The 9,185-nt window shown below is 45.6% G+C and overlaps 1 long non-coding RNA gene across 2 annotated transcripts; it reads right to left on the reverse strand.

Annotated features, from left to right (window-relative positions):
* Positions 1 to 4,779: 4,779 nt before the first annotated feature.
* On the reverse strand, positions 4,780 to 8,823 carry LOC127909951 (uncharacterized). 2 transcript variants are annotated; one of them, XR_008073144.1, is made up of 3 exons: positions 8,787 to 8,823; positions 8,128 to 8,193; positions 4,780 to 6,204 (listed from the first exon to the last, which is right to left on the reverse strand). It is a non-coding gene; the product is annotated as an uncharacterized LOC127909951 (long non-coding RNA). The 2 variants fall into 2 exon arrangements; XR_008073145.1 differs by lacking the exon at positions 4,780 to 6,204 and adding an exon at positions 7,497 to 7,732.
* Between the last annotated feature and the right edge of the window lie 362 nt (positions 8,824 to 9,185).

Consider the following 9,185-nt stretch of genomic DNA (forward strand, 5'->3'; position numbering starts at 1 on the left):
GTCATATATCTGAAACCTGCTCTCTGCGCCTGATTCCACCCACCTTGATAAAATGTGACATACTGGTTCAACTCAGAGGATACTTCTTTAAAGTGAGAGATAACCACTGAGTAATCAGCTACTTCAAAGATGTGTTCCAAAATGAGAAAAATAAAGGAAGAACTAGAAATGGAAGAAGCAGAATACACAGCATACAAGAGAATGGCCTCAAATGAGTCTCATTCACCGTTGAAGTAGAACCAATGTGTGAAAAGTGGTCGGTTTATGTTGGTATTCTCCTAGCCATAGCCTTCTTTCTCAGATGGTGTTAATCACAAGGAGACAGGAAAGCAAGAGTCAACACAAATGGTTCAGTCGAAGGTTGAATTGATGGCTGGATTACATTTTATTATATGTGAAACTGAGGTCAGTAGGTATATAGGAGGCAGAGAAGGGTGAGAGAGAAATAGAGACACATAGAGAGAGGTGAGGGGAGAGAATAAGAGGGAGAGGGAAGAGATTAAGAGGGAGAGAGAGAGAGAGAGAGAGAGGGGGAGAGGGACAAGAGTGTGAGAAAAAGGAAGAGGAACGAGCTAGAAAAAGAAAGGACAGTGGTGATGAGTATGATCACCCAGTAATGACAACCCAGGGTGTTGTTGCATTGTGGATCTGGTCTGGTGGTCTCCTGAGAGTTCTTAATGGAGACTGTTGTTGAGTCCCAAATGGCACCCTATTCCCTACACAGAGTCTTATGGATAGGATATAATGACCCTTAATGAGGGTAAAGGCCACAGACGGCGAGCAGCGAGCACTCTCGCCCCATTTCCCTCTTAGACAACACACACAGGCAGGGCCGGAATGGATGGACATTTAAAGCAGGTAAGAGAAAAAAGGTGCATTAGGGGAAGAGAGAGATTGAGGGGAGAGAGAGGGGAGGAGAGAGAGACAGAAATAGAGAGAGAGGAGAGCGAGAGAGGGGGGAGAGAGGAGAAAGAGAAAAGAAAAGATAGATTTAGAGTTTGATAAACTTGTTTTTTTTTGTCAGGAACATGTAGGGGATGCTACAACATAAACTTCACTCCAAATCAAAACTCAAAACCTACAACCTGATTTTGGATGGAAATACGGAATCACCTGGAAGGTTTACAGCTACCAAAGATTATTATTCCAACGCAATACAGCAAATGCTCTGGAAAACAACAGAAACCTGAAAACACCATCCAACCAGGAACTGAGTGAGTAATGTTTAGTCTGAAGCTATATTTTATTTCCAAAAGCCAAGACGAAAAATACATTACATTACTTTATAAGGACTGATTTAGCACTGACGTGTCAAGTGAGAGGTGTCAAAGCCTTTTAGCCCAACAATGGCAGGAGAGTCGCACAGTCTACTCCAACTAAATGGAGAAGCCGTAGAAGCTGCCTCCCGCTGTTAAAATACAGTACCCTGTGTATGTAAAGAATGATAAGCCACGAAAAGAGCACAAAATGATGCTCCTTCTGGAAAACCAAGAGACTTTCTGCTGACTATTATAGAAATGGGAACATCAGCAACCTCATCTTCCACACAGACCATCCCCTGGCAGGGCACAGTGCTATATTAGCACACTACCCCTCTGTTAAGAGAGGGGGTGTTAACAAGGGGTGGAAACTCAGGATACTAGACAACGAGGACTCTGAGTTAATATAAATCTTGTATTGGTACAGGGGAACCCCAAACAGTTTTAGCTGGACTTTCACCTAATCAAAGAATTAGCTCAGCAGGAGAAGCTCTCCCTTGAGAAAGATACCCCCACCCCGAGCGGGTCAGACCAGACCCCTTAATTATATAACCCCACAGACAACCAACCCCAAACGGAAAATCAACCTGCCAGCACAGAGTACTACCCCCTCATTGAAATGAAGGATACATTCACCCAGCTGGAGGTAAGGCAGGTGGAGCCGAACAGCAGGTGATTACACTCCAGTCAGCACAGACCCAGACAACAGTCCAGCACAACAACACCACCTTAACCAGACCCGGAGAGCTGGAGGTGGACAGAGACATATCTGCACTCTGGACAGTGGTGAGACAACTTCAACAGGAGAAAGAGCAGGAGCAGGAGAAGAACAGAGCACTAGAGGAGAGGATCAGACTGCTGGAGGAGAGGGTGAGGGGATGGAGGAGAGGGTGAGGGGGATGGAGGAGAGGATCAGACTGCTGGAGGAGATGTTGAGGGGGATGGCGTGTGAAAGAGAACAACCCACTAGAGAGGTGGCCACCCTCCGCAGAGAAGCCAGCAGAACAGCCCAACTCAGCTCCCGATAAAAGTCTCGACACCACAGCAGAACAGTCCACCCCAGACCCTGACCACGTCGATATCACAGCGGGACAGACACATGCAGAAGCCCGGGCCCAGGGGATGTCACCCCCTCTGATCACACCACTGTCAGCCACCCTGACAGCCCTCCTGACAACCTCTCCACACCCACTGAGGACATACAAAAGACACAGATTGTACTCCTTATGGACTCAAACGGGAAATATATACTACCAGGTGTGAAACAGCAGGGGCGGCAGGGTAGCCTAGTGGTTAGAGCGGTGGACTAGTAACTGGAAGGTTGCAAGTTCAAACCCCCGAGCTGACAAGGTACAAATCTGTCGTTCTGCCCCTGAACAGGCAGTTAACCCACTGTTCCTAGGCCGTCATTGAAAATAAGAATTTGTTCTTAACTGACTTGCCTATTAAAATAAAGGTAAAATAAAAAGAGGGAAGGGACTCGGGGGGTATGCTAATTTGGTATAGAGCTAACTCACTCCATTAAATTAATCAAAACAGGAATACTTTACATTTGGCTAATTCAAAAGGAAATGATCTAAAGAGAGAAAAATATCCTCCTGTGTGCTAACAATATCCCCCCACTAGAATCCCCATACATCCCCATACTAATGAAGACAGCTTCTCCATCCTGGAGTGGGAAATTAATAATTTCCAGGCCCAGGGACATGTACTTGTCTGTGGCAACCTAAATGCCAGAACAGGTCAAGAACCTGACACCCTCAGCACACAGGGGGACAAACATCTGCCTGGAGGTGACAGCATTCCCTCCCCCATATGCCCCCCTAGGCACAACTATGACAACATAACCAACAAAAACGAGTCACAACTCCTGCAGCTCTGTCGCACGCTGGGTCTGTACATAGTAAATGGTAGGCTTCGAATGGACACCTATGGTAGGTACACCTATAGCTCATATCTTGGCAGTAGTACTGTAGACTACTTTGTCACTGACCTCAACCCAGAGTCTCTCAGAGCGTTCACAGTCAGCAAACTGACACATCTATTAGATCACAGCAAAATCACAGTCTACTAGAACAGAGCAATAATCAATCATGAGGCATCAAAGCCAAAGGAACTGAGTAATATGAAGAAATGCTATAGAGGGAAGGAATGTAGTGTGGAAACCTACCAAAAAACAATTAGGCAACAACACATTCAATCCCTTCCAGACAACTTCCTGGACAAAACATGTCACTGTAATAGTGAAGGTGTAAACCTGACAGTAGAAAATCTTAACAGTATATTTGACCTCTCAGCTTCCCTATCAAATATAAAAAATTCAAACAGAAAACCTGAAGAAAACTAACAGCAATGACAAATGGTTTGATGAAGAATGCAAAAACCTAAGAAAGAAATTGAGAAACCTTTCCAACCAAAAACATAGAGACTCAGAAAACCTGAGTCTATGCCTTCACTATAATGACTCACTAAAACAATACAGAAATACACTATAGAAAAAGAAGGAACAGCATTTCAGAAATCAGCTCAATGTAATTGAAGAATGCATAGACTCTGCTGGGAAAATTGGAAAACACTAAACAAACAAAAACATAAATTATCTATCCAAAATGGAGATAAACCACTTCTCCAGTCTGTTTGGCCCTATAACAAAGAACAAACAGCAAAAACATATACATGATCAAATACTTTGACAATGTACAGACTCAGTGAGCATAGCCTTGCTATTGAGAAAGGCCGCCGAAGGCAGACCTGGCTCTCAAGAGAAGACAGGCTATGTGCACACTGCCCACAAAATTAGGTAGAAACTGAGCTGCACTTCCTAACCTCCTGACCAATGTATGACCATATTAGATACACATTTCCCTCAGATTACACAGATCCACAAAGAAATTGGAAAATAAACCTGATTTTGATTAACTCCCATATCCACTGGGTGAAATACCACAGCAGCAAGATTTGTCACCTGTTGCCACAAGAAAAGGGCAACCAGTGAAGAACAAACACCATTGTAAATACAAACCATAGTTATGTTTATTTATTTTCCCTTTTGTACATTGTTACAACACTGTATATATATACATAATACGACATTTGAAATTCTTTGGGAACTTCTGTGACGGCAATGTTTACTGTTCATTTGTATTGTTTATTTCACTTCTGTATATAATCTACATAACTTGCTTTGGCAGTGTTAACATATGTTTCCCATGCCAATAAAGCCAGTTGAATTTAATTGAGATTGAGGCGAGAGGGGAGGAGAGAGAGAGTGGGGGGAGAGAGCGAGGGGGAGAGAGAGATTGAGGGGAGGGGGAGAAAGAGATTGAGGAGAAAGAGAGAGATAGAGGGGAGAGAGAGAGAGATCGAGGGGAGAGAGAGAGAGAGAGAGAGAGAGAGAGAGAGATCGAGGGGGGAGAGAGAGAGAGAGAGAGAGAGAGAGAGAGAGAGAGAGAGAGAGATCGAGGGGAGAGAGAGAGAGAGAGAGAGAGAGAGAGAGAGAGAGAGAGAGAGGGACGAGAGAGAGAGAGAGGGGGGCGAGAGAGAGAGAGAGAGAGAGAGAGAGAGAGAGAAAGAGAGAGAGGGAGAAAGAGAGGGAGAAAGAGAGAGGGAAGAGAGAGAGAGAGAGATATAGAGAGAAAGAGAGAGGGAAGAGAGAGAGACAGAGTTTGAAAATGAGAGATTTTTTGCTTGCCATTTGGATGAGGCTCTCCTGGATTCTGTTCAGTGTTGTTCTCAGTCGGCTGCTGATCAAACCCAGCCCTGATGATTCATACTGCAGAAGACACGCACACACAGGCACATTAATTGGCGCACACAGATACACACATAATCTAACCACAAACTAATCTTAGGATAGAATAGAGATTAGAGAGAGAAAAAAATAGCTATATCTTCTCAGTTTGGGAGCATTGTGAATGACTCTACCATCTCTCTTGCGGTTAAGAGTGTTTGGCCAGTAACCGAAAGGTTGCTGGTTCGAATCCCCGAGTCGGCAAGGTAGAAAAATCTGCTGTTCTGACAAGGCAGTTAACCCCCAACAACACCTGGGCGCCGATGATGTGAACATTGATTAAGGCAGCCCCCACACCTGATTCAGAGGGTTAAATGTGGAAGACACCGATGATGTGAACATTGATTAAGGCAGCCCCCACACCTGATTCAGAGGGTTAAATGTGGAAGACACCGATGATGTGAACATTGATTAAGGCAGCCCCCACACCTGATTCAGAGGGTTAAATGTGGAAGACACCAATGATGTGAACATTGATTAAGGCAGCCCCCACACCTGATTCAGAGGGTTAAATGTGGAAGACACCGATGATGTGAACATTGATTAAGGCAGCCCCCACACCTGATTCAGAGGGTTAAATGTGGAAGACACCGATGATGTGAACATTGATTAAGGCAGCCCCCACACCTGATTCAGAGGGTTAAATGTGGAGGACACCGATGATGTGAACATTGATTAAGGCAGCCCCCACACCTGATTCAGAGGGTTAAATGTGGAAGACACCGATGATGTGAACATTGATTAAGGCAGCCCCCACACCTGATTCAGAGGGTTAAATGTGGAAGACACCGATGATGTGAACATTGATTAAGGCAGCCCCCACACCTGATTCAGAGGGTTAAATGTGGAAGACACCGATGATGTGAACATTGATTAAGGCAGCCCCCACACCTGATTCAGAGGGTTAAATGAGGAAGACACCGATGATGTGAACATTGATTAAGGCAGCCCCCACACCTGATTCAGAGGGTTAAATGCGGAAGACACCGATGATGTGAACATTGATTAAGGCAGCCCCCACACCTGATTCAGAGGGTTAAATGCGGAAGACACCAATGATGTGAACATTGATTAAGGCAGCCCCCACACCTGATTCAGAGGGTTAAATGCGGAAGACACCGATGATGTGAACATTGATTAAGGCAGCCCCCACACCTGATTCAGAGGGTTATATGTGGAAGACACCGATGATGTGAACATTGATTAAGGCAGCCCCCACACCTGATTCAGAGGGTTAAATGTGGAAGACACCGATGATGTGAACATTGATTAAGGCAGCCCCCACACCTGATTCAGAGGGTTAAATGTGGAAGACACCGATGATGTGAACATTGATTAAGGCAGCCCCCACACCTGATTCAGAGGGTTAAATGTGGAAGACACCGATGATGTGAACATTGATTAAGGCAGCCCCCACACCTGATTCAGAGGGTTAAATGTGGAAGACACCGATGATGTGAACATTGATTAAGGCAGCCCCCACACCTGATTCAGAGGGTTAAATGTGGAAGACACCGATGATGTGAACATTGATTAAGGCAGCCCCACACCTGATTCAGAGGGTTAAATGCGGAAGACACCGATGATGTGAACATTGATTAAGGCAGCCCCCACACCTGATTCAGAGGGTTAAATGTGGAAGACACCGATGATGTGAACATTGATTAAGGCAGCCCCCACACCTGATTCAGAGGGTTAAATGTGGAAGACACCAATGATGTGAACATTGATTAAGGCAGCCCCCACACCTGATTCAGAGGGTTAAATGTGGAAGACACCGATGATGTGAACATTGATTAAGGCAGCCCCCACACCTGATTCAGAGGGTTATATGCGGAAGACACCAATGATGTGAACATTGATTAAGGCAGCCCCCACACCTGATTCAGAGGGTTAAATGTGGAAGACACCGATGATGTGAACATTGATTAAGGCAGCCCCCACACCTGATTCAGAGGGTTAAATGTGGAAGACACCGATGATGTGAACATTGATTAAGGCAGCCCCCACACCTGATTCAGAGGGTTAAATGTGGAAGACACCGATGATGTGAACATTGATTAAGGCAGCCCCCAGGCAGCCCCCACACCTGATTCAGAGGGTTAAATGTGGAAGACACCGATGATGTGAACATTGATTAAGGCAGCCCCCACACCTGATTCAGAGGGTTAAATGTGGAAGACACCAATGATGTGAACATTGATTAAGGCAGCCCCCACACCTGATTCAGAGGGTTAAATGTGGAAGACACCGATGATGTGAACATTGATTAAGGCAGCCCCCACACCTGATTCAGAGGGTTAAATGTGGAAGACACCGATGATGTGAACATTGATTAAGGCAGCCCCCACACCTGATTCAGAGGGTTAAATGTGGAAGACACCGATGATGTGAACATTGATTAAGGCAGCCCCCACACCTGATTCAGAGGGTTAAATGTGGAAGACACCGATGATGTGAACATTGATTAAGGCAGCCCCCACACCTGATTCAGAGGGTTAAATGCGGAAGACACCGATGATGTGAACATTGATTAAGGCAGCCCCCACACCTGATTCAGAGGGTTAAATGCGGAAGACACCAATGATGTGAACATTGATTAAGGCAGCCCCCACACCTGATTCAGAGGGTTAAATGCGGAAGACACCGATGATGTGAACATTGATTAAGGCAGCCCCCACACCTGATTCAGAGGGTTATATGTGGAAGACACCGATGATGTGAACATTGATTAAGGCAGCCCCCACACCTGATTCAGAGGGTTAAATGTGGAAGACACCGATGATGTGAACATTGATTAAGGCAGCCCCCACACCTGATTCAGAGGGTTAAATGTGGAAGACACCGATGATGTGAACATTGATTAAGGCAGCCCCCACACCTGATTCAGAGGGTTAAATGTGGAAGACACCGATGATGTGAACATTGATTAAGGCAGCCCCCACACCTGATTCAGAGGGTTAAATGTGGAAGACACCGATGATGTGAACATTGATTAAGGCAGCCCCACACCTGATTCAGAGGGTTAAATGTGGAAGACACCGATGATGTGAACATTGATTAAGGCAGCCCCCACACCTGATTCAGAGGGTTAAATGCGGAAGACACCGATGATGTGAACATTGATTAAGGCAGCCCCCACACCTGATTCAGAGGGTTAAATGTGGAAGACACCGATGATGTGAACATTGATTAAGGCAGCCCCCACACCTGATTCAGAGGGTTAAATGTGGAAGACACCAATGATGTGAACATTGATTAAGGCAGCCCCCACACCTGATTCAGAGGGTTAAATGTGGAAGACACCGATGATGTGAACATTGATTAAGGCAGCCCCCACACCTGATTCAGAGGGTTATATGCGGAAGACACCAATGATGTGAACATTGATTAAGGCAGCCCCCACACCTGATTCAGAGGGTTAAATGTGGAAGACACCGATGATGTGAACATTGATTAAGGCAGCCCCCACACCTGATTCAGAGGGTTAAATGTGGAAGACACCGATGATGTGAACATTGATTAAGGCAGCCCCCACACCTGATTCAGAGGGTTAAATGTGGAAGACACCGATGATGTGAACATTGATTAAGGCAGCCCCCACACCTGATTCAGAGGGTTAAATGTGGAAGACACCGATGATGTGAACATTGATTAAGGCAGCCCCACACCTGATTCAGAGGGTTAAATGTGGAAGACACCGATGATGTGAACATTGATTAAGGCAGCCCCCACACCTGATTCAGAGGGTTAAATGCGGAAGACACCGATGATGTGAACATTGATTAAGGCAGCCCCCACACCTGATTCAGAGGGTTAAATGGGGAAGACACCGATGATGTGAACATTGATTAAGGCAGCCCCCACACCTGATTCAGAGGGTTAAATGTGGAAGACACCAATGATGTGAACATTGATTAAGGCAGCCCCCACACCTGATTCAGAGGGTTAAATGTGGAGGACACCGATGATGTGAACATTGATTAAGGCAGCCCCCACACCTGATTCAGAGGGTTAAATGTGGAAGACACCAATGATGTGAACATTGATTAAGGCAGCCCCACACCTGATTCAGAGGGTTAAATGTGGAGGACACCGATGATGTGAACATTGATTAAGGCAGCCCCCACACCTGA

This window comes from Oncorhynchus keta, chromosome 20 (assembly GCF_023373465.1).
Source record: "Oncorhynchus keta strain PuntledgeMale-10-30-2019 chromosome 20, Oket_V2, whole genome shotgun sequence".
Taxonomy (NCBI): domain Eukaryota; kingdom Metazoa; phylum Chordata; class Actinopteri; order Salmoniformes; family Salmonidae; genus Oncorhynchus; species Oncorhynchus keta.